Here is a 12252-nt window from a genome sequence, read left to right on the forward strand (position 1 = left end):
CCACCTTTGTCGTGGATTAATTGACCATATACGCATGGGTTTATTTCTGGGCTCTCTATTCAGTTCCATTGATCAATATATCTGTTTTGTGCCAGTCCCATTACTGAAACTTTGTAGTATAGTCTGAATTGATGGAGCATGACAACTTCAGCTCTGTTCTTTTTTCCAAATATTGCTTTGGCTATTCAGAATCTTTTGTAGTTCCATATAAATTTTAGGATTATCTGTTCTAGTTTTGTGGATAATGTCATGGGTATTTTGATAGGGACTGCATTAAATCTGTAGATTGTCTTGAGTAGTATGGACCTTTCTTTTAAAGTGTTTTTTTTTAATTGAATTTGTTACAATTATTGCTTCTGTTTTATGTTTTGGGCTTTTTTGTCGAAGAGGCATGTGGGATCTTACCTCCCAGACCACGGACTAAACCCGCACCCCCTGCATTGGAAGGCAAAGTCGTAACCACTGGACCACCAGAGAAGTTCCCTAGTATGGACATTTTAACAATATTAATTCTTATAATCCATGAACATGGGATATCTTTCCAATTCTTTGTATCATCTTCAAACTCCTTCATTAACATTTTATGGTTTTCAGAGTATAGGTCCTTTGCCTCTTTGGTTAAATTTATTCCTAAGTGTTTTATACTTTTGGATGCAATTTTAAATGGGATTATTTTCTTGCTTTCTCTAATAGTTGATTATTATTGTATAGAAAGACAACAGATTTCTGTATATTAACCTTGTATCCATCAAGCTTGCTGAATTCATTTATTAGTTCTAATAGTTTTGGGGTGGAGATTTTAGGGTTTTCTGTATATACTATCATGTGATTTTCTGCTCTGATCTTCATTATTTCCTTCCTTCTGCTAACGTTGGGCTTTGTTCTTTTTCTAAATCCTTTAGATGGTAGGTTAGGTTGTTTCTTTGAGATTTTTCTTGTTTCTTGAGGAAGGTATGTATCACTGTAAACTTCCCTCTTAAAACTGCTTTTGCTGTGTCCCATAGATATTGGAAAGTTGTTTATTATCATTTGTCTTGAGGTATTTTCTGATTCCTTTTAATTTCTTTATTTACCCATTAGTTTTTTAGTAGCATGTTGTTTAGTCTCCACATGTTTGCATTTTCCCCACTTTTTCTTCCTGTAATTTATTTCTAGTTTCATATAGTTATAGTCAGAAAAGATACTTAGTATAATTTCTATCATCTTAAGTTTGTTGAGACTTTTTCTTTGTAGCTTAGCATGTGTTCTATCCTAGAGAACATACCATGTGCACTTGAAAAGAATGTGTATTCTGCTGTTTTGGATGGAATGAATGTCTTGTAGATATCTATTAAGTCCAACTGGCCTAATGTCTCAATTAAGGCCACTGTTTCCTTATTGATTTTTTGTCTGCATGATCTGTCCATTGATGTAAGTGGTGTGTTAAAATTCCCTACTATTATTGTATTGTATTGAATTGAATTGAATTGTCTATTTTTCCCTTTATGTCTATTAGCACTTGCTTTATAAGTTTAGGTGGTCTTACCTTAGGTGCACATACATTAAAAGTTATGATATCTTTTTGTATTGATCCCTTTATGATTATGTAATGTTCTTCTTTGTCCTTTGTTATAGACTTGTTTCAAAGTCTACTTAGTCTAATATGAGTATTGCTACCTCAGCTTTCTTTGCATTTCCATTTGCATGGAATACCTTTTTCTATCACCTCACTTTGAGTCTGTGTGTGCCTTTAGCTCTGAAGTGAGTCTCTTGTAAGCAGTGTATAGATTCATCTTTTATTATTATTATTATTATTCAATCAGCCACCCTTTGTCTTTTTTTTGTTTTGAACTTTATCTTATTTAATTTTTTATACAGCATGTCCTTATTAGTCATCAATTTTATACACATCAGTGTATACATGTCAATCCCAATTGCACAATTCATCACACCACCACCACCACCTCCCTCCAACTTTACCCCCTTGGTGTCCAAACGTTTGTTCTCTACATCTGTCTCTCAATTTCTGCCCTGCAAACCAGTTCATCTGTACCATTTTTCTAGGTTCCACATATATGCGTTAGTATACGATATTCGTTTTTCTCTTTCTCCCTTACTTCACAGTGTATGATAGTCTCTAGACCCATCCACGTCTCTAGACCCATCCACGTCTCTACAAATGACCCAATTTCATTCCTTTTTATGGCTGAGTAATATTTCATTGTATATATGTACCACATCTTCTTTATCCATTCGTCTGTCGATGGGCATTTAGGTTGCTTCCATGACCTGGCTATTGTAAATAGTGCTGCAAAGAACTTTGGGGAGCATGTGTCTCTTTGAATTATGGTTTTCTCTGGATATATGCCAAGTAGTGGGATTGCTGGGTCCTATGGTAATTCTACTTTTAGTTTTTTAAGGGACCTCCATACTGTTCTCCATAGCGGCTGTATCAATTTACATTCCCATCAACAGTGCAAGACGGTTCCCTTTTCTCCACACCCTCTCCAGCATTTGTTGTTTGTAGATTTTCTGATGATGCCCATTCTAACTGGTGTGAGGTGATACCTCATTGTAGTTTTGATTTGCATTTCTCTAATAATTAGTGATGTTGAGCAGCTTTTCATGTGCTTCTCAGCCAGCTGTGTGTCTTCTTTGGAGAAATGTCTATTTAGGTCTTCTGCCCATTTATGGACTGGGATGTTTGCTTTTTTAATATTGAGCTGCGTGAGTTGTTTATATATTTTGGAGATTAATCCTTTGTCCATCGATTCATTTGCAAATATTTTCTCCCATTCTGAGGGTTGTCTTTTCATCTTGTTTATGGTTTCCCTTGCTGTGCAAAAGCTTTGAAGTTTCATTAGGTCCCATTTGTTTATTTTTGTTTTTATTTCCATTACTCTAGGAGGAGGATCAAAAAAGATCTTGCTGTGATTTATGTCACAGAGTGTTCTTCCTATGTTTTCCTCTAAGAGTTTTATAGTGTCCGGTCTTACAGTTAGGTCTCTAATCCACATTGAATTTATTTTTGTGTATGGTGTTAGGGAGTGTTCTAATTTCATTCTTTTACATCTAGCTGTCTAGATTTTCCAGCACCACTTATTGAAGAGACTGTCTTTTCTTCACTGTATATCCTTGCTTCCTTTGTCATAGATTAGTTGACCATAGGTGTGTGGGTTTATCTCTGGGCTTTCTATCTTGTTCCATTGATCTATGTTTCTGTTTTTGTGCCAGTACCATATTGTCTTGATTACTGTAGCTTTGTAGTATAGTCTGAAGTCAGGAAGTCTGATTCCTCCAGCTCTGGTTTTTTCCCTCAAGACTGTTTTGGCTATTGTGAGTCTTTTGTGTCTCCATACAAATTTTAAGATTTTTTGTTCTATTTCCATAAAAAATGCCATTGGTAATTTGATAGGGATTGCATTGAATCTGTAGATTGCTTTGGGTAGTATAGTCATTTTCACAATATTGATTCTTCCAATCCAAGAACATGGTATATCTCTCCATCTGTTTGTGTCATCTTTAATTTCTTTCATCAGTGTGTTATAATTTTCTGCATAAAGGTCTTTTGTCTCCTTAGGTAGGTTTATTCCTAGATATTTTATTCTTTTTGTTGCAATGATAAATAGGAGTGTTTTCTTGATTTCACTTTCAGATTTTTCATCATTAGTATATAGGAATGCCAGAGATTTCTGTGCATTAATTTTGTATCCTGCTACTTTGCCAAATTCATTGATTAGCTCTAGTAGCTTTCCGGTGGCATCTTTAGGATTCTCTACGTAGAGTATCATGTCATCTGCAAACATTGACAGTTTTACTTCTTATTTTCCAATTTGTATTCCTTTTATTTCTTTTTCTTCTCTGATTGCCATGGCTAGGACTTCCAAAACTATGTTGAATGATAGTAGTGAGAGTGGACATCCTTGTCTTGTTCCTGATCTTAGAGGAAATGCTTTCAGTTTTTCACCATTGAGAATGATGTTTGCTGTGTGTTTGTCATATATGGCCTTTATTATGTTGAGGTAGGTTCCCTCTGTGCCCACTTCCTGGAGGGTTTTTATCATAAATGGGTGCAGAATTTTGTCAAAAGCTTTTTCTGCATCTATTGAGATGATCATATGGTTTTTATTCTTTAATTTGTTAATGTGGTTTATCTCATTGATTGATTTACGTATATTGAAGAATCCTTGCATCCCTGGGATAAATCCCACTTGATCATGGTGTATGATCCTTTTAATGTGTTGTTGGATTCTGTTTGCTAGTGTTTTGTTGAGGATTTTTTTTTTTTTTTTTTTTTTTTTTTACTGTACGCGGGCCTCTCACTGTTGTGGCCTCTCCCATTGTGGAGCACAGGCTCCAGATGCTCAGGCTCAGTGGCCATGGCTCACGGGCGTAGCCGCTCCGCGGCATGTGGGATCTTCCCGGACCGGGGCACAAACCTGTGTCCCCTGCATTGGCAGATGGACTCTCAACCACTGCGCCACCAGGGAAGCCCGAGGATTTTTGCATCTATATTCATCAGGGATATTGGTCTGTAATTTTCTTTTTTTTGTAGTACCTTTGTCTGGTTTTGGTATCAGGGTGATGGTGGCCTCATAGAATGAGTTTGGGAGTGTTCCTTCCTCCACAATTTTTTGGAAGAGTTTGAGAAGGATGGGTGTTAGCTCTTCTCTAAATGTTTGATAGAATTCACCTGTGAAGCCATCTGGTCCTGGACTTTTGTTTGTTGGAAGATTTTTAATCACAGTTTCAATTTCATTACTTGTGATTGGTCTGTTCATATTTTCTTTTCTTCCTGGTTCAGTCTTGGAAGGTTATACCTTTCTAAGAATTTATCCATTTCTTCCAGGTTGTCTTTTTTATTAGCATAGAGTTGCTTGTAGTAGTCTCTTAGGATGCTTTGTATTTCTGCGGTGTCTGCTGTAACTTCTCCTTTTTCCTTTCTAATTTTATTGATTTGGGTCCTCTCCCTCTTTTTCTTGATGAGTCTGGCTAATGGTTTATCAATTTTGTTTATCTTCTCAAAGAACAGCTTTTAGTTTTATTGATCGTTGCTATTGTTTTCTTTGTTTCTATTTCATTTATTTCTGCTCTGATCTTTATGATTTCTTTCCTTCTACTAACTTTGGGTTTTGTTTGTTCCTCTTTCTCTAGTTCCTTTAGGTGTAAGTTTAGATTGCTTGAGATTTTTCTTGTTTCTTCTGGTAGGCTTGTATAGCTATAAACTTCCTTCTTATCCACCATTCTGTCTTCCAGGTCACTTATCCGTTCTTCTGCTGTTGATTCCTTCTAGTGTAGTTTTCATTTCAGTTATTGAATTGTTCATCTCTGTTTGTTTGCTCTTTAATTCTTCTAGGTCTTTGTTAAACATTTCTTGCATTTTCTTGATCTTTGCCTCCATTCTTTTTCCGAGGTCCTGGATCACCTTCACTATCATTATTCTGAAATCTTTTTCTGGAAGGTTGCCCATCTCCACTTCATTTAGTTGTTTTTCTGGGGTTTATCTTGTTCCTTCATGTGCTACATAGCCCTCTGCCTTTTCATCTTGTCTATCTTTCTGTGAATGTGTTTTTTTTTTTTCCACAGGCTGCAGGATTATAGTTCTTCTTGCTTCTGCTGTCTGCCCTCTGTTGGATGAGGCAACCTAAGCGGCTTGTGCAAGTTTTCTGATAGGAGGGACTGGTGGTGGGTAGAGCTGACTGTTGCTCTAGTGGGCAGAGCTCAGTGAAACTTTAATCCATTTGACTGCTGATGGGTGGGGCTGGGTTCCCTCCCTGTTGGTTGTTTGGCCTGAGGCAACCCAACACTGGACCCTACCTGGGTTCTTTGGTGGGGCTAATGTTAGTCTCTGGGAGGGCTCAGGCCAAGGAGTACCTCCCAGAACTTCTGCTCTCAGTGTTCTTGTCCCCATGGTGAGCCACAGCCACTGCCCTCCTCTGCAGGAGACCCTCCTACACTAGCAGGTAGGTCTGGTTCAGCCTCCCCTGGGGTTACTGCTCCTTCCCTTGGGTCCTGATGTGCACACTAATTTGTGTGTGGCCTCCAAGAGTGGAGTCTCTGTTTCCCCCAGTCCTGTTGAAGTGCTGCAATCAAGTTCCACTAGCCTTCAAAGCCTGATTCTCTAAGAATTCTGCCTCTCGTTGCCAGAACCCCAGGTTGGGAACCTGACGTGGGGCTCAGAACCTTCACTCCAGTGGGTGGGCTTCTGTTGTATAAGTGTTCTCCAGTCTGTGAGTCACCCACCCAGCGGTTATGGGATTTGATTGTATTGTGATTGCACCCCTTCTACCATCTCATTGCGGCTTCTCCTTTGTCTTTGGATGTGGGGTATCTTTTCTGGTGAGTTCCAGGGTCTTCCTGTTGATGATTGTTCAGCGGTTAGTTGTGATTCTGGTGCTCTCGCAAGAGGGAGTGAGCGCATGTTCTTCTACTCCGCCATCTTGGTTGCTAATGTCTCTCACCCTTTGTCTTTTTTTTTATTATTTTTTTATGCTTATAAAGTTTTTTTTTTACATCTTTATTGGAGTATAATTGCTTAACGATGGTGTATTAGTTTATGCTTTATAACAAAGTGAATCAGTTATACGTATACATATGTTCCCATATCCCCTCCCTCTTGCGTCTCCCTCCCACCCTCCCTATCTCACCCCTCCAGGCGGTCACAAAGCACCAAGCTGATCTCCCTGTGCTATGCGGCTGCTCCCCACTAGCTATTTACCTTATGTTTGGTAGTGTATATATGTCCATGCCGCTCTTTCGCTTTGTCACAGCTTACCCTTCCCCCTCCCCATATCCTCAAGTCCATTCTCCAGTAGGTCTGTGTCTTTATTCCTGTCTTACCCTTAGGTTCTTCATGACATTTTTTTTCTTCTTAAATTCCATATATATGTGTTAGCATATGGTATTTGTCTTTCTCTTTCTGACTTACTTCACTCTGTATGACAGGCTCTAGGTCCATCCACCTCATTACAAATAGCTCAATTTCGTTTCTTTTTATGGCTGAGTAATATTCCACTGTATATATGTGCCACATCTTCTTTACCCATTCATCTGATGATGGACACTTATGTTGTTTCCATCTCTGGGCTATTGTAAATAGGGCTGCTATGAACATTTTGGTACATGACTCTTTTTGAATTATGGTTTTCTTAGGGTATATGCCCAGTAGTGGGATTGCTGGGTCATATGGTAGTTCTATTTGTAGTTTTTTAAGGAACCTCCATACTCTTCTCCATAGTGGCTGTACCAATTCACATTCCCACCAGCAGTGCAAGAGTGTTCCCTTTTTTCCACACCCTCTCCAGCATTTATTTTTTCTAGACTTTTTGATGATGGCCATTCTGACTGGTGTGAGATGATATCTCATTGTAGTTTTGATTTGCATTTCTCTAATGATTAAAGATGTTGAGCATTCTTTCATGTGTTTGTTGGCAGTCTGTATATCTTCTTTGGAGAAATGTCTATTTAGGTCTTCTGCCCATTTTTGGATTGGGTTGTTTGTTTTTTTGCTATTGAGCTGCATGAGCTGCTTATAAATTTTGGAGATTAATCCTTTGTCAGTTGCTTCATTTGAAAATATTTTCTCCCATTCTGAGGGTTGCCTTTTGGTCTTGTTTATGGTTTCCTTTGCTGTGCAAAAGCTTTTAAGTTTCATTAGGTCCCATGTGTTTATTTTTGTCTTTAGTTCCATTTCTCTAGGAGGTGGGTCAAAAAGGATCTTGCTGTGATTTATGTCATAGAGTGTTCTGCCTATGTTTTCCTCTAAGAGTTTGATAGTTTCTGGCCTTACATTTAGGTCTTTAATCCATTTTGAGCTTATTTTTGTGTATGGTGTTAGGGAGTAATCTAATCTCATACTTTTACATGTCCCTGTCCAGTTTTCCCAGCACCACTTGTCGAAGAGGCTGTCCTTTCTCCACTGTACATTCCTGCCTCCTTTATCAAAGATAATCACCCTTTGTCTTTTGATTGGAGCATTTAGTCCATCGACATTCAAAGTGATTACTGACAGATATGTACTTTTTGCCATTTTATTACTTGTTTTATGGTTGTGTTTGTAGTTCTTCTGTTATTTTCTTCTTTTAGTCTTTTTCCTTGTGGTGTGACAATTTTCATTAGCACTATGCTTGTGTTCCTTTTTCTCCAGTTTTGGTGTATCTAGTGAAGGTTTTTTATTTGTGGTTACCATAAGGTTCATGTATGTTGACGGATAACTATATCCACTTGTTTTAAACTGGCAGTCATTTAAGTTCAAACACTTTCTAAAGGTCTACATTTTTTACTCCCCTCCCCCATGTTTTGTGTTTTTGATGTCATAGTTTACTTCTTTGTGTCTTTCACTTAACTGTTTATTGTAGTTATAGTTGATTTTACAATTTTTGTCTTTCAATCTTCATACTAGCTTTTTAAGTGGTTGATCCACAGCCTTTACCATATATTTGCCTTTACTAGTGGGATTTTTCCTTTCCTATAAATTCTTCTTATTGTAGCCTTTTTCCACTTAAAGAAGACCTTTTCACATGTCTTATAAGATCAGGTTAGTATTTATGAAATCTTTTACTTTTTACTTGTCTGAGAAGTTCTTTATCACTCCTTCAATTCTGAATGATAACCTTGCTGGGTAGAGTATCCTGGGCTTAGGTTTTTACCTTCCAGCACTCTAAATATATCATGCCACACCCTTCTGGCCTGCAAAGTTTCTGCAGAAAAATCTGCTGATAGCTTTATGAGGGTTCCTTGTATGTGGTTCTTTGTTTTTCTCTTGCTGAATTTAAAATTCTCTCTTTATCATTAACTTTTTGCCATTTTGATTATGGTACATCTTGGTGTCGGTTTGTTTGGGTTCATCTTGTTTGGGACTCACTGTGATTCCTGTACCTGGAAATCTGTTTCCTTCTTCATCTTCAAGAAGTTTTCAGCAATGATTTCATCAAATACATTTTCTATCCTTTTCTCTCTTCTCCATCCAAATTCTAGTATGCTTGATATGGTACCATAGGTCCCTTAAAAGTCCTCATTTTTAATTTTTATTTTTTTTGCTATTCCGATTGGATGATTTCCATTATTCTATCTTTCAGATTGCTTATTTATCCTTCTGTATCACCTAGTTTGCTGTTAATTCCTTCTACTGCATTTTTCATTTCATTTATTGTATTCTTCAGCTGTTTCTTTTTTATATTTTTTAGTTCCTTGTTAAAGTTCTCACTGTGTTCATATATTCTCTTTCCAAGTTCAGTTAGCATTCTTATTACTATTACTTTGAGCTCTTTATTTGGTAAATTATTCAGTATTTATCTCTATTTCATTAGGGTTCTTTTGGGGGGCGAGGGTTCTTGTTCTTTCATTTGAAACATATTCCATTGTCTTCTCATTTTGCTTCTCTTTCTCTGTCTCTATGAAATTAGGTGAAATGGTTACCTATCCCAGTCTTGAAGGGGCATTCTTGTGTGGGAGCATCCTTATATAGTCTGCTTGTGCCTAGTGGCTTTAGTGGAAGAGCTGAATCTGAAGCAATCATGGGCTAAATCTTCCCCAGGGTATGCTGGCAACTACCACCTTGGTAGGAGGTAGGGCTGGAGATGGAGGGCTAGGGCCAGAGACATGTGTAAGCCAGGACTTCTCCTCTGCTCAATGGCAGTCACTGCCTTCTCAGGGATGGGAGTGGGGTTCAAGGGACTGGAGTGCAAGTCCTGAGGGTTATGTCTGAGCCAGCTCCATTCCCTTTAAGTGTGCACACTCTCCTTGGCAACAGCACTTCCACACTAGCAGAGCCAGAGCAAGAGGGGCCAGAGCAGGTGCCTGATATGGACTGGGTTGCATGCTGGGGTGGTCCCAGCAAGTTGGTCAGAGCCCAGGCAGTTTTCAACCTGCTGCCTCCATGCTCTTCCTGGGGGTAAGCAAGTGTGTGTGTGTGCACTCCCAAACAGCAGAGTCTTGGTTTCTTACAGCCCTCCTGTAAGTTCCACTGGTTTTCAAACCAGCTAAGGGGACTTGTCTTCCTGTTGTTGGACCCCAGGGCTGAGTTGCCCAAAATGTGACTTGAACCCCTCACTCCCCAGGGAGGATCACCAAGCCCAAGATATTCCCCTCCTCCTCTGTGTCCCCATGCTAGGAGTGTGGTTCCTGATCCAATTGCTTCTCCTCCCTTTCTACCTGACTGCATGTGGATCTTTTTTTATAGTCTTGGTTGTTGAAGAGCTTTTCTGCCAGTCTTCATGTTATTTGCAGTGAGAGATGCTCCACATATAGATATATTTTGATATGTTTTTGGGAGAGGTGAGCTTCGCATCCTCCTACTCCGCCATCTTGATCCACTATTCTGGATTTTGACCATTCTAATAGGTAGGTACTGGTACCTCATTGTTGTTTTAATTTGCATTTCCCTGATGACATATGAAGTGGAGCAGATTTTCATATGCCTGTTTGTCATCTGTATATCTTTGATGAGGTTTCTGTTAAGGTCTTTGGCCCATTTCTAGTCAGGTTGTTTTCTTATTGTTGGGTTTTAATAGTTCTTTGCATATTCTGGATAACAGTCCTTTATTAAATATGTATTCTGCAAATATTTTCTCCATGTTTGTGGCTTATCTTCTCATTCTCTTCACATTGTCTTTCACAGAACAGTTTTAATTTTAATGAAGTCCAGTTTATCAATTATTTCTTTCATGAACTGTGACTTTGATGTTGTATCTAAAAAGTACCTGAGGTCATCTGTCAGTGTTTTCTCCTATGTTATTGTACAGGAGTTTATAGTTTTATGTTTTACATTTAGGTCTGTGACCCATTTTTGGTACTTTTTTGTGAAGAGTGTATGGCATGTGTTAGGATTTTTTTTCTTTGCATGTGGATGTCCAGTTGTTCCAGCACTATTTATTGAAAAGAGTACCTTTGCTCCATTGTATGGTCTTTGCTCCTTTGTCAAAGATCAGTTGACTATATTTTTGTGGGTTTTTTTCTGCACTCTCTATTTTATTCCATTGATCTATTTGTCTGTTTTTTTTCTGAATCTACACTGTCTTCATTACTGTAGCTTTATATTAAGTCTTAATGTTGGGTAGTGTCAGTCTTCCAACTTTTTCTTTTTCAATATTGTATTGGCTATTTTGGGAATTTTTGCCTCTCCATATAAACTTTATAATCAGTTTGTTGATATTCACAAAATAACTTGCTGGGATTTTGATTGGGATTCCATTGAATCTATAGATCAAATTGGAGATAACTGACATCTTGACAATATTTACCATTCCTATCTACAAGCATGGACTATCTCAACATTTATTTAGATCTTCTTTGATTTAATTCATCAGAGTTTTGTAATTTTTCCTCATGTAAATCTAGTACATATTTTGTTAGATTTATACCTAAGTATTTAATTTGGGAGGGAGGGAGTGCTAATATAAATAGTATTGTGCTTATAACTTCTAATTCCACTTGTTCATTGCTGGTATATAGGAAAGTAATTAACTTTTATATATTAACCAAGTGTCCTGAAACCTTGCTATAATCACACATTAGTTCCAGGAGCTATTTTTGACAATTATTTGGATTTTCTACATCGATGATCATGTCAGATTTATTTCTTCCTTCCCAATCTATATACATTTATTTCCTTTTCTTGTCTTGTTGCATTAGCTAGATCTTCCAGTATGTTGTTGAAAGGAAAGGTGAGAGAGAACATCCTTGCCTTCTACATGATTTTGTTGGGAAGTTTAGAGTTTCTCACCACTTGGTATGATGTTAACTGTAAGTGTTTTGTAGATAATCTTTATCAAGTTGAGGAAGTTTTCCTCTATTCCTAGTTTACTGACAGTTTTTATCATTAATGAATGTTGGATTTTGTCAAATGCCTTTTCTGCATCTACTGATATGATCATGTGATTTTTGGAAACAGGTTTTTTTGTTTGTTTTTGTTTTTTTGTTTTTTTGGCCATGCTGCATGGCATGCAGGAATCTTAGTTCTCTGACCAGGGATTGAACCTGTGCCTCCTGCAATGGAAGAATGGAGTTCTAACCACTCAACCACCAGGGAATTCCTATGGAAATGGTTTTTTAAAAGGCTTTTATTCTAGTTTTCACCCTCAGTTTGGCCAGCTCACTTTTTAATTCTTTAACTTTTAAATTCTTCTTTTTTATGCTTTGTTGTTACTGTAAAATGGAGATAATAATTTACATATGCTAAAATGCACACATCTTAAGTGTACAGGCTGATGCATGTTGAAAAATGTATACATTCCTGTAACCAATATCCCAATTAAGATACAGTACATTTCCAAA

The sequence above is a fragment of the Hyperoodon ampullatus genome (assembly GCF_949752795.1).
Source record: "Hyperoodon ampullatus genome assembly, chromosome: 7".
Lineage (NCBI taxonomy): Eukaryota > Metazoa > Chordata > Mammalia > Artiodactyla > Ziphiidae > Hyperoodon > Hyperoodon ampullatus.